Raw genomic sequence first — 14,585 nt, 5'->3', positions numbered from 1 at the left:
TCTAAATCCAGACTTTACTCCATGAAAAGAGATCTCAGATTAAGTCTGGGGTTATCCAGAAGCCACCTGGGATGTTATGGAATCTCAGACCTGGTGCTTTTCTAGTTTCTAGGATTTTTGTATATTTGTTAGGGGTAAGAAAACGAAGCTGAGAAACATGGTTGTGGCTGGAATGGAGTGGCCACCAGTTCCATGTTAACCGTGTTGGACTTGTGTCTGTTCTACCTCAAGGAGACTATGGAGCAAGCTGTTGCTGGAGTTGGGTGCACAGGGAACAGAGGAAGAAATCCACATCTGCAAAGGCACAGAAAGTGAGCATTTGGATGGGTCTTTAATCACTCCTTCCAAGCAAAAGAAGTCACACTTTGTTTTTATCTTGGAGCAATCAGGATACTATAAATTGACTAAGCACCTACTGTGTGCAGAGCACTGTACTAAGCACTTGGGAGAGTACAATGTAATTAACAGACATGGTCTTTGCCCTTAAGGAGTTTGCATTTTAGCAAGGAAAATAGATACTGAAACAATGTAGAGAGAGGAGGAAAGAGCAAAAGGGGAGGTCTATATGAATTAATGCTTGCAGAATTTATTATATAAGATATGGACATAAGTGTTATGGAAGCTTGAGTTTGTAGATACTCCGATGGCACCGAAGTGCTGAGATGGCAATTGAAAGAAACATAGCCTGAAGAGAGGAAATAATTAATCAGAGTAGATCTCTTTATCAGAGATATGATTTCAGTAACACTTTGAGGAGTTGGAGGACATGGGGGAAGAGGTTCTGTAGGATTTGCAGAGGAAGGGAGTTCCAGGCAGAAAGAAAAAAAACATGAGAAAGTGATCCCTAGCAGAAGACAAAAGAATGCAGCACCGTCTGGGAGGAGCGAAGAGTGCTCATTGGGTGCAGTGAGGAAAGAGAGTGGATAAGTAGGAAGGACAGAGTTTATTGAGTGTTTTAAAGCCAGTGATTAGGAGTCCCTACTTAATGTGGAGAGGACTGAAAAACCATTGGAGGTTTTTGAGGAGTGGAGAGATGTGGCAGAACAACATATTAAAAAGATCAACATTTTAGAGAACCAGTGTGGCCTAATGAATAGAGCACGGGTCTGGGAGTCAGATGGACCTGAGTTCTAATCCCTGCCATGCCTTTAGCTTGCTATGTGACATTGGGCAAGTCATCTCACTTCTTTGTGCTTCAATTACCTGATTAGCATGTATCTACCCCAGCACTTAGTATAGTGCCTGGCACATAGTAAGCACATAACAAATATAATAAAAAATAAATGCTGGGCTCAGAATGAAATATGGATAGGAGAGGAGAGTGACTGATGCAGCTGTCAATCCATGAGTATGTCTCTGAGAGGGAATATCTTGCCTGCTACTAGCTAAAGTTGTTTAGCAAATGAGCTATTGAGGTTGGGGGACAATACTACAAACATCATAGGAAATTATCCACTTTGATATTACACATTTATCAAATATATCATCATCATCATCATCATCATCATCAATCGTATTTATTGAGTGCTTACTGTTTGCAGAGCACTGTACTAAGCACTTGGGAAGTACAAGTTGGCAACATATAGAGACATTACCGACCCAACAGTGGGCTCACAGTCTAAAAGGGGGAGACAGAGAACAAAACCAAACATACTAACAAAATAAAATAAATAGAATATATATGTACAAGTAAAATAAATAAATAGAGTAATAAATATGTACAAACATATATACATATATACAGGTGCAGTGGGGAAGGGAAGGAGGTAAAATGGGGGGGATGGAGAGAGGGACGAGGGGGAGAGGAAGGAAGGGACTCAGTCTGGGAAGGCCTACTGGAGTAGGTGAGCTCTCAGTAGGGCCTTGAAGGGAGGAAGAGAGCTAGCTTGGCGGATGGTCAGAGGGAGGGCATTCCAGGCCCGGGGGATGACGTGGGCCGGGGGTCGATGGCGGGACAGGCGAGAACGAGGTACGGTGAGGAGATTAGCGGCAGAGGAGCGGAGGGTGCGGGGTGGGCTGTAGAAGGAGAGAAGGGAGGTGAGGTAGGAGGGGGCGAGGTGATGGAGAGCCTTCCATTCCTTCCTTCCATTCCATTCCATATGTCTTCCATTCTGGCTGATCATGACTTCAATTACTTTTTTTCATCTCACTGAAAGGAATTTTATTCTAACTCTCATTGGCCAGCATTTTTCTCTAATGATGATCATGTCTGGAGACTGCAAAGTCCGTATGAATGTTTGTTTCTCCTTCATGTGCTTATATCAAGGCAGCTAATTGGAAAATCAATTATTTAGGGCACCAATAAGCCCCATAAAACTGTGAATAAAATTAGGAATTGACCTTATTTGTTCCAAATCCAAATCCAGTTTTGAAACGACTCCAGGGAATAGTTATGTGTTTGTATTGGAAATCTTAGACGTATACAGGTGCTCAAAAATGCCTTTTTCACTGCATTTATATTTGGCCCTTCAGAAATATTGCCCATATTTTTCCTTTCCCAAGCACTCAGTAACCAATCAACCACATTCATTAAGTGCCGTGTGTAGAGTACTGTACTAAGCGCTTGGGAGAGTGCAGTATAGCAGAGTTAATAGGTATGTTCCCTACCCACAATGAGTTTACAGGCTAGAGGGAGAGATAGACAATATAATAATAATGATAATGATATCTGTTAAGTGCTTACTATGTGCCAAGCACTGTTCTAAGCACTGGGGTAGATACAAATAAATAAATTACAGTTATGTACATAAATGCTGTGAATCTGAGGGAGTGATGCAAATCCAAATGCAAAGGTGACACAGAAGGGAGTGGTAAAGGAGGAAATCAGGGCTTATTCAGGATAATCCTCTTGGAGATGTGCCTTCAACGAGGCTTTGAAGGTGGGGATAGTGATTGTCTGTTGAATATGAAGAGGAAGGGCAACCAGGATAGAGGCAGAATATGGGCAAGAGGTTGGCAACGAGATAGATGAGATCAAGATACAGTGAGTAGGTTGGCACAAGAGGGGAGAAGTGTCTGGGCTGGGTTAGAGTAGGAAGTAGTGAGGTAATAATAATAATAATAATAATGGCATTTATTAAGCACTTACTATATGCAAAGCACTGTTCTAAGTGCTGGGGAGGTTACAAGGTGATCAGGTTGACCCACGTGGGGCTCACAGTCCTAATCCTCATTTTACAGATGAGGTAACTGAGGCCCAGGGAAGTTAAGTGACTTGCCCAAAGTCACACAGCTGACAGGTGGTGGAGCCGGGATTTGAACCCATGATCTCTGACTCCAAAGCCCGGGCTCTTTCCACTGAGCTATGCTGCTTCCCCAGGTAATGTAGGAGGGGGCAAGGTGATTAAGTGCTTTAAAGCTGATGGTAAGGAGTTCCTGTTTAATGTGGAAGTTCTTGAAGAGTGGGGAATCATGGACTGAATTTTTTTTGCAGAAAAGTAGTCTGGGCAACAGAATGAATTATGGATTAGAGTGGAGAGAAATGGGAGGCAGGGAGGTTAGAAAGAAGGTGAGTACAGTGATCAAGATGGGATAGGACAGTACTTGGATTAATGTGGTAACAGTTTGGATGGAGAGGAAAAGGCAGATTTTAGCGATGTTGTAAAGGTTGGACGGACAGGATTTAGTGACAGATTGAATATGTGAGTTGAATGAGAGAGTTGGGTCGAGGATAACACCAAGGGTATGAGTTTGAGAGGCAGGAAGGATGGTACTGTTGTGTACAGTGATGGGAAAATCATGGGGAGGACAGAGTTTGGGTGGGAAAATAAGATAGTGCTGTTTAGGACATGTTACATTTGAGGTGTCGGTGGTACATTTAAGTAGAGATGTCTTGAAGGCAGAAATAAATATGAGACTGCAGAGGAGAGAGATCTGGGTTGGAGATGTAGATCTGGGAAACTTTCGCATAGAGATGGTAGGTAGTTGGAGCCATGGAAGCAAATGAGTGGGAGTGGGTGTAGATAGACAATAGTAGGTGACCCAGAACTGAACCCTGAGGGACCCCCACGGTTAGAAGATGTGAGACAGAGGAGGAGCCTGTGAAAGGGACTGAGACTGAGCAGCCAGAGAGGTAGGAGAAGAACCAGGAGTACCAGGACAATAGACATTCAATACATGGATTGATTGATTAAGTGAGTGCTTAGTACAGTGCTCTGAACACAATAAGCACTCAATAAGTACGATTGAATGAATGAGTGACTGATTGATTGATGTAAAGAGTGGGTGGGCATTGAACGTTTGAGAGAAAGGTTGCAGGGTATAGGGTACAAGGAATCTTAGGAGTTGAGAATTATTTGTTAAAAAGAGAGAACAGGAAGTGGGGAGGGGCAAGGGCAATGCTTTAAAAGAAGAGTACTACACATTTCCAAGTTTTTGTCTGGGAAGCAGAAGCCCAAGACGGGATTGAGTAGAAACTTAAGCCTGGAAGGAAAGGAGTTAACTCCCAGGTATGTTTCTTGTTATGACTGTCCTTTTTTCTGAGAGGACTACTCTCCCCATCTTCAAATCCCTTCTAAAATCAGGTCTTCTCCATGAGGCTTTTCCTAACTATGCCCCCACTTCTCCAATTTTTCCTCTCTTCTGCATTACCTGCGCTTGGGTCTCTACCCTTTCAACACTTTAACATTCATCCCTGTACCACAGCACTTATGGGCATAATCATCTATCCTTTATTTTAATGTCTACCTCCCCCTCCATTTTGTAAGCTACTTGTGGGCAGGGATCAGGTCTACCTACTCTAGTCAGTTAATCATATTTATTGAGCATTTACATGTGCACAGTACTATAGTAAGTACTTGGGAGAGTAGAACATAGCAATATGACAGTCACATTCCCTGCTCACAATGAGTTTACAATCTCTATTGTATTGTATTCTCCCAGGCATTGAATACAGCACTCCAGGCTTTCAATAAATACCATTGATTGAATGGTTGATTGATAATAGGACAAGAAAGAGAATCCAATATGTTAATTCAATTATTAAATCCCTCATTTTGAGAATAAAAAAGCAGAGAGATTGTAGTTTTATGGACTATGAACCTTTTCAGGAATATGTGTGGCTATTTGCTTCCTCTCACCAATAGAACCAATTACCTATAAGGGAGCCTCTCTCAAGTGGAATCACAGAATCAGGATAGACTGAAAGAAGAACGTTTAGTTGTCCTAACGTGCCACAAGATGCATTCACAGTGAGAGGAGGGAATAAATTTCACCTAACAGTAAGTACACCTTGTCTACTAAAAAAAAAAAAAACAGTTTTCTAAAGAAAACAATTCAACAAGCCTATTCGTGGCTTAGTGGAAAGAGCACGGGCTTGGGAGTCAGAAGTCATGGGTTCTAATTCCAGCCCTACCACTTCTCAGCCGCGTGATTTTGGGCAATGCACTTCTCTTCTCTGTGCCTCAGTACATCATTTGAAAATTGGGAATTAAGACTGAGAACCCAACGGGGAACAACCTGATCACCTTGTATCTGCTGCACTGCTTAGAACAGTGCTTGGCACATTGTAAGTGCTTTACAAATGCCATTATTACTATTATTATCATTATGATCATTCCTCAGTAAAGCAAAATGGCTTCTGTCAGGAGCTTCAGCGTGCTGTAAAATCCATCAGTCAATCGATCACATTTATTGAGCACTTATTGTGTGCAGAGCACTGATGATGATGCTATTTGTTATGTGCTTAATTTGTGCCAAGCACTGTTCTAAGCTCTGGGGTAGGTACAAGTAATCAGGTTGTTCCACATGGGGCTCACTGTCTTCATCCCCATTTTCCAGATGGGGGAACTGAGGCACAGAGGACATAAGTGACTTGCCCAGGGTCACACAGCTGACAAGTGGCAGAGCTGGGATTAGAACCCATGACCTCTAACTCCCAAGCCCGTGCTCTTTCCAGTAGGCCACACTGTTGTTCAAGCACTCTACTAAGTGCTTAGAAAATACAATACCACAGAGTTGGTAGACATGTTCCCTGCTCACAGTGAGCTCAATTATAAATAAATAAATTGCAGGTAGATACATAAGTTCTATGGGGCTAAGGGAGGGGTGAATAAAGGGTGAAAATCCAAGTGAAATGCTACCAGTGGTACTAGCCATGCTGGTTGACAAGCTCTGAACTAAGTGGATAGAATACTGGATTCAGCATGTCTAAGCACTTAGTACAGCACTCTGCACAGAGTAAGCACTCAGTGAATACCACTGATTGATTTATAACCCTTGGCTGATGGTGGGGTATAATACAAGTTACTTGGCTTGATTTTTCTTTTTGTCGAATGGGACAGAGGTGTTTAAAGGATGAGTGAAATATTAGGTAGTAGAAATAAAGTATCTTGGGTTACATGGGAAAAAAAAACAGTACTAAAGAAATTCAATTATCTTTATCTTTTCACGTAAACCAGTTCTCTGTCGTGCAAGCTCACTATGTTCATCACCAACACTGAATCGATGGAAAAAGCAACAATGTGACCAAATTAATTCTCCTGGGACTTACCCAGAATCCAGAGTTGCAGAAACTTTTGTTTTGTTCCTAATCATCTATCTGGTAACTCTTTTGAGAAACCTGTTTATGGTCATAACCATCAAGGCCAGCCAAAATCTCAGCTCCCCATGTACTACTTCCTCTCATACTTATCTTTCATAGACGCCGTCTACTCATTCATTCAATCATATTTATTGAATGCTTACTGTGTGCAGAGCACTGTACTAAGCGCTTGGGAAGTACAAGTCGGCAACATATAGAGATGGTCCCTTACCCAACAGCGGGCTCACAGTCTAGAATTATTCTATTATTATTCTAATAAATAAATAATAATAAATAAATAAATACTCCTCTTCCAGTACTCCAGAAATGATTGTAGACAGTCTGTCTGCCAGGAAAGTCATCTCTTATGATGGCTGTATGGTCCAGCTCTTTGTATTACACTTCTTTGAAGGGACAGAGGCCATCTTTCTCATTTTGATGGCCTATGACCATTAAGTGGCCATCTGCAAACCTCTGCACTATCTGATCATCATGAACCAGCAGGTGTGTATCCTAATGGTGGTGGTGGCCTGGGTAGTGGGCTTCTTTTATTCAATAATTCAGATTCTCTTCCTACTCCGGCTGCCCTTCTGTGGTCCCAATGTCAATTATTATTTTCTCTGTCACATGTACCCTGTGTTGGAACTTGCCTGCACAGACACCTATGTCGTGGGCCTGTCAGTGGCTGCCAACGGCGGCCTTATTTACACTCTCTGTTTCCTCATGTTGGTAATCTCGTACGTTGTCATCTTGAACTCCCTAATTAATAGTTCAGAGGGAAGGCGCAAAGCCTCCCCTCCCTCTCAACCTGTGGCTCTCACATCATAGTCTTCACGCGGTTCTTCGTTCCCTGTATCTTCACCTACATGAGGCCTGTCTCCACCTTCCCCACGGATAAAGCAGTGGCCGTACTCTATGTTGTCATTACTCCCGTGTTAAACCCCTTGATCTACACCATGAGAAATATGGAGGTGAAAAATGCCATGAGGAAGTTATGGAGACAAATAATGACTTCAGGACAGAAGTGAATCACTTTCTGAGAATTATGTTGTTGCTTTTTTCAGTGAGAGAAAGAAGGAATCAGTGGGTTCTTCAGATGCTTTAAGAAACCTCATTGTGGCTTAATGTCTTCCCAAAGAACCACACTTGAAGGTTTTCATGTATACTGAATTGTCGGAACAATGAATGTCATTTCCCATATGTGAATAAGTCTTCCTTCTCATTACACACATCGATTAAAAGACTGTTTTCAGTACATGCTAGTGGTAATTGGAATGCTCTTAAGGGACGAATATTCATTCAATCGTTCATTCAATCGTATTTATTGAGCACATATATTTATTGAGCACAGAGCACCGTACTAAGGGCTTAAGAAGTACAAGTCGGCAGCATATAGAGACGGTCCCTACCCAACAACGGGCTGTAGGTTGACAGGCAACCACTGGAGATTTTTGAGTAGGGGAGTAACATGCCTAGAGCGTTTCTGCACAGAGATGATCTGGGCAGCAGCGTGAAGTATAGGCTAAAGCGGAGAGAGGCAGGAGGATGGGAAATCACAGAGGAGGCTGATGCAGTAATCCAGTCTGGATAAGATGAGAGATTGAACCAGCAAGGTAGAGGTTTGGATGGAGAGGAAAGGGCAGTTCTTGACGATGTTGTGGAGGTGAGACCGGCAGGTTTTTGTGAAGGATTGGATGTGTGGGGTGAACGAGAAAGCAGAGTAGAGGATGACACCAAGGTTGCTGGTTCGTGAGACGGGAAGGATGGTAGTGCTGTCTACAGTGATGGGAAAGTCAAAGAAAGGGCAGGGTTTGGGAGGGTAGATAAGGAGTTCAGTCTTGGACACATTGAGTTTTAGATGGAGGGCAGACATCCAGATGGAGATGTCCTGAAGGCAGGAGGAGATACGAACGTGAAGGGAGGGAGAGAGAGCAGGGGCAGAGATGTAGATTTCGGTGTCATCAGCATAGAGATGACAGTTGAAGCCGTTGGAGCGAATGTGTTCGTCAAGGGAGTGAGTGTGGATAGAGAACAGAAGGGGACCAAGAACTGACCCTTGAGGAACCCCTGTAGTAAAGTGATGGGACGGGGAGGAGGAGCCCGCAAAAGAGATTGAGAATGAACGGCCAGAGAGATAAGAGGAGAACCAGGAGAGGACAGAGTCTGTGAAGCCAAGGTTGGAGAGTGTGTTGAGGAGAAGGGGGTGGTCCACAGTGTCGAAGGCAGCTTAGAGGTCGAGGAGGATTAAGATACAGTAGGAGCCATTGGATTTTGCAAGCAGAAGGTCATTGGTGACCTTTGAGAGGGCAGTCTCGGTGGACTGTAGGGGACGGAAGCCAGATTGGAGGGGGTTGAGGAGAGAGTTGGCATTGAGGAATTCGAGTCAGCGGGTGTAGACCACTCGTTCTAGGAGTTTGGAAAGGAAAGGTAGGAGGGAGATACGTCGATAACTAGAAGGGGAGGTGGGGTCAAGAGAGGGTTTTTTTAGGATGGGGGAGACGTGGGCATGTTCGAAGGCAGAGGGGAAAGAGCAGTGGAGAGTGAGCAGTTGAAGATGGAAGTTAAGGAGGGGAGGAGGGACAGAGCGAGAGATTTCATAAGATGGGAGGGAATGGGGTCTGAAGCACAGGTGGATGTAGTAGCAGTTGAGAGGAGGGAGGAGAGCTCATCTGAAGAGAGTGCTGGGAAGGATGGGAGAGTAGCGGAGAGGGTTGACAGCAGGGGGTGTTGGAGAAGGGGGAGGAGTGTGCTACTCCAGCCACCTGTGCTTCTGACCTCCACACATCCACCAAGCTCGATCTCTTCCTCCCTTCAAAGCCCTATTGAGAGCTCACCTCCTCCAGGAAACCTTTCTAGACTGAGCCCACTCTTTCCTCTCCTCCTCCCCATCGCCCCCGCCCTACCTCCTTCCCCTCCCCTCTGCACCTGTATATATGTTTGTACAGATTTATTACTCTATTTATTTTACTTGTACATATTTACTATTCTATTATTTTGTTACTGGTGCACATCTAGCTTTACTTCTACTTACTCCTGAGGGGAAGGGACCGTCTCTATATGTTGCCAACTTGTACTTCCCAAGTGCTTAGTACAGTACTCTACACACAGTAAGCGCTCAATAAATACGATTGAATGAATGAATGAACTGATCCACTCTCTTCTCCCTCTACACTCTAGCTCACACTCTTCATTCCTCTCAAATTAAACTTCTCATTATACCTCATTATTATCCCACTTCTCACGTCTTGATCATGCTCTTCCCCTTGCCTGGAAATCTCTCCTTCTTCAAATTCAACAGAATGCAGCTCTCCCCAACCCCAAAGCACTTCCAAAGTCACACCTCTTACAAAAGGCTGTGTAATTTTTTATCTCTCCATATTATAGCCTCCTCTACTGCCACTTCAACACTTCTACAGTCAATCAATCAATCAATCAATGAGCACTTACTATATGCAGAGCACTGTACTGAGTGCTTGGGAGAACACAATGCAACAGAATTAACAGACACATTCCCTGTCCATAATGAGCTTACAATATAGAGGGGAAGACAGATACCAATATGAATAAATAATTTAAAATTCGGCATTGCCTAAACATTGGTTTTTCACAACTGCCTGAAGCATATAATAATGACGAAATAATAATTGTGGTATTTGTTAAGCACTTACTATGAGCCAAGCATTGGACAAAATGCTGGGGTAGATACAAGATCATCAAGTACAACGTGGGAGTCACAGTCAAAGTAGGAGAAGGAACTGAGATTAGGGAACTGTGGCACAGAGAAGTAAAAATATTTGCCCAAGGCCAGACAGCAGAAAAGTGGCCAAGGAGGGATGAGAACCCAGGTCTTCTGACTCCCAGGCCAGTGTTGTTTTTTCAAGGTAACACTGCTTCTCGACTTATATTCATAGTTTATAAACCTCATTTAATTAATTATGAACTCATGCACAAATCTCCTTTTCCTTCTTCCTGCTTCCTATACTTTATTTGTAAATTATTTTAGTGTCTGTCTAACCCTTCTAGATTAAGAAGTAGTGTGGCTTAGTGGATAGAGCATGGGCTTGGGAGTCAGAAGGACCTGGGTTCTAATCCCAGCTCTGCCACAAGTACGTTGTGTGACCTTGGGCAAGTTACTTAATTTCTCTGTGCCTCCTTTATCCCATCTGTAAAAAATGAGGATTAAGAGTATGATCCCAATGCTGGGACAGGGACTGCGTCCAACGTAATTAACTTGTATCTACCCCAGTGCTTAGAACAGGCTTGGTACAGAGGCGCCTAGAACAGGCTTTGTACAGAGTTAGCCCTTAACACGTACCATAATTATTTATTAGATTATAAACTCCTTGAGGGCAGGGTCACGTGAATGAACTTTATCATATTCTATCAAGTGCATAGTACAGTGTTCGGCATGAGGTAGGCAGTCAATAAATATTCTTCATTGATTTTAAAATCGTATTTTCCTTTTGACATCTAGATTAAGGCACTTTTAAATTCCACCCCAAAGCCATGAAAATAAAGTAGAATACAGGCCTTCCTTGTTTTCTGTTATACTCTCCCAAGCTTTTCATACAGGGCTTACAGTCTAGATTCTACAGCCTCTGGCTAATAAAGTCCTGAAACTCCACCTAATGCTACATATGTAAAGAGACTAATACCATGTCAAAACGACCTGGGTTTGGCTAATATGCCTTCGGTAACAGCGTACAATATACTTTCCCAGGGATAATTGTTTTTCTATCTGCCCAGTGTTCACACAGTAACAAAAGGTAGAGAGTCCCTGAATGTTTAACAGTTCCCCTTGATTTTAATTTTATGGAGTCCTGGTTATGATGAAATAACTAAGCATTTGGCTTAGAATTTAGGGAACCTGTTTCATTTAGTCTAGGTAGCCTGGCAAAATGTTGTTTTTGAGCAGTCCATTTCTCCATCTGTGGCTGAATACCTGTCTGGAGTCTTCTGTTTCATTCAATGGCTTTTACTGAGCACTTACTGAGTGCTAGGCACTGTATTCAGCGCTAGTAGTATAGAACTCAAACCTGGGGTCCTGAGCCTAGAGACATCAGTTCTTTCTTCTTATCAGTGTCTTCAATGAACTGATGAAGCAATCCTGCTTATCTTTGAAATTCTGCTCCTTTATTTCTACTTCAAACTCCTTCAAAAGATGCTTGTCTGACTGAAGAAAACCATGCATATCAGTGTCTTCGATACCGACTAAAAATCACAAATAAAAGGGCAGACTTCAAGAGTAAAAATGTTTGATCAGGCTTGGTTCATGTGAGAGAACTCTAGAGAGCTAAAGTGAAGATATGGATGTTTTGTCTTATCAGCTATGTTTCAATATTTTCTCATTTCAGGCAAAGTCACATATTCCAGGAACAGCTTTTGCTGACTTCATGGTAAACCAGAACAATAGTTCAGAATTTATTCTCTTGGGACTTTCCCCAAATCCTACGGTGCAGGTTTTCTGTTCCGAGATATTTCTGCTCCTTTTCATGGGCATCATGTTGGGAAATCTTCTCATTCTCCTCACTAGCTAGTTCAGCTACCTAATCAATCAGCCGATGTATTTCTTCCTCAGTTACTTGTCCCTTGAGGATCTCTGCTACACCTCCACCATCTCCCCTAAACTCATCGCTGACTTGATGATGGAGAGGAGGTCTATTTCCTTCCCCAGCTGTATGACCCAGTTTTTTGCTTCTCACTTCTTTGGCGGTGTTGAGATGGCTTATGATCGTTTCCTGGCCAGTTGCAAGCCACTGCAGTGTACGGTCGTCATGAACCAGCAGGAGTGTAATGGCATGCTGCTTCTCCCCTTTGTTGTGACATTTGTGCATTCGATGTCTCAGTCAATCCTCACCCTCCAGTTGCCTTTCTGTGGGCCCAATCAGATCGATCACTATTTTTGTGATGTGAACCTTTGCTGAAACTCGCCTGCACTGACCCCTCTGTTGTAGGCCTGTTGGAGTTGGCCAACACAGGAATGATTGCCATGTTCACCTTTGTGGTGTTGCTTATTTCTTACATAGTCATATTAGTTTCCCTAAGAATATGCTCTCCTCACAGTCAGCTCAAAGCCCTGTCCACCAGCGGTTTCCATATCACTGTGGTGGTCTTATTCCTTGGGCCCTGAATCTTCATCTACATATCTACATCTACATCTACATCAGGCAAAAACTCCTCACTCTCGGCTTCAAGGCTCTCCATCACCTCGCCCCCCCCCCCCAACCTCACCTCCATTCTTTCCTTCTACAGCCCAGACCACACCCTTTGCTCCTCTGCCACTAACCTCCTCACTGTGCCTCGTTCTCACCTGTCCCACTGTCGACCCCCAGGCCCACGTCCTCCCCCTGGCCTGGAATGCCCTGCCTCCGCACATCTGCCAAGCTAGCTCTCTTCCTCCCTTCAAAGTCCTACTGAGGGCTCACCTCCTCCAGGAGGCCTTCCCACACTGATCCCCTTCCTTCCTCTCCCCCTCCTCCCCATCCCCATCCCCCGTCTTACCTCCTTCTCCTCCCCACAGCACCTGTATATATGTAAATATGTTTGTACATATTTATTACTCTATTTATTTATTTTACTTGTACATATTTATTCTATTTATTTTATTTTGTTAGTATGTTTTGTTTTGTTGTCTTTCTCCCCATTCTAAACTGTGAGCCCGCTGTTGGGTAGGGACCGTCTCTATATGTTGTTAACTTGTACTTCCTAAGCACTTAGTACAGTGCTCTGCATGCACACAGTAAGCGCTCAATAAATACGATTGAATGAATGAATGAATGAATATGTCCAGCCACCACCTTCATGGCGGACAAAGTACTAGCTGTGTTTTACACCATAAATGTTCCCATGTTCAACCCTCTCATTTACACGCTGAGAAACACAAGAGATGAAAAGTGCCAACAGAAAGGTGTGGTGCAGGAGGGTGTATCCTAGGGGGAAATAAAGGTTTTCTTGCTTGTGACTCCCATCGCATGTTCCCATTGATTCAATCCACCATATTTATTGAGCACTTACTGTGTTCAGAGCACTGCACTAAGCTCTTGGGAAGTACAATTCAGCAACAAAGAGAGACAATCCCTGCCCACAGTGGGCTCACAGTCAATAATGTCCTTCAGCATCCCCTAATCTCTTTGGTCACACCAAAGCAGCATGGTCTAATGTCTAGAGAACCAGGCTACAAATTAGGAGGACATGTCCTCCTAATTCTGAATCTGTCACTTGTCTACTGTGGGACCTTGGGCAAGTCACATAACTTCGTTGCTTCTTTGAGAAGCACCGTGGCCAAGTAGAAAGAGCCCGGGCTTGGGAGTCAGAGGTCATGAGTTCTAATCTTACCTCTGCCATTTGCCAGCTGTGTGACGTTGGTCAAGTCACTTCACTTCTCTGCACCCTCAGTTACCTCATCTGTAAAATGGGGATCAAGACTGTGACCCCAAAGGGGACAACCTGATCACCTTGTATTCCCCCCAGCACGTAAAACAGTGCTTCACACATAGTAAATGCTTAATAAATGTCATCATCATCATCATCATTATTATTATTATAGTATTATTATTATTCTCTGGGTCTCAGTTACCTCTTCTGTAAAATGGGGATTAAGATTGTGAGCCTCATGAAGGACATGGACTGTGTCCAACCAGATTAGCTTGTTTCTACCCCAGAGCTTAATACAGTCCCTGACACAGAGTAAGCACCAAAAAAGAAATCCTATCCACGACCTACAATCTGCAGGTCATAGGTTTTATGTTTCCAAAGGAATCTTAATGGTTTTAACCATTGCTCTATTGTCCCGGCAAGGGCCACTGCCGGGTTCCCTAAACTGGTAAGGCACCGTACCAAAAGGAGATCTTCCCATTGCAGCTTGTAGCCACTCAAATAAATAATGGGCCTCTTAGGGCAACTGCTCTCCTGTCTAGAGACTGAATCATTTCTGGAGTTGCCAGAACGGTAACACAGGCTCATGACAAGAGAACTAGCCCTCAGTTGGCCCCAGTGGTCCAACAGACTCTCTGGTGGCTAGCTTTGTCCTGTAATCTTCCTAAGGGTTCCAATTTATTAGAATGGA

At 43.5% G+C, this 14,585-nt stretch overlaps 1 pseudogene; it reads left to right on the top strand.

Moving 5' to 3' along the window:
- The first annotated feature begins 11,913 nt into the window (after positions 1 to 11,913).
- On the top strand, positions 11,914 to 13,463 carry LOC119924058 (annotated as a pseudogene).
- The last annotated feature ends 1,122 nt before the right edge of the window (positions 13,464 to 14,585 follow it).

This window comes from Tachyglossus aculeatus, unplaced genomic scaffold, assembly GCF_015852505.1.
Source record: "Tachyglossus aculeatus isolate mTacAcu1 unplaced genomic scaffold, mTacAcu1.pri scaffold_78_arrow_ctg1, whole genome shotgun sequence".
Taxonomy (NCBI): Eukaryota; Metazoa; Chordata; class Mammalia; order Monotremata; family Tachyglossidae; genus Tachyglossus; species Tachyglossus aculeatus.
Note: the sequence above shows the minus strand (reverse complement) of the source record. Positions and strands in the feature narration are given on the sequence as shown.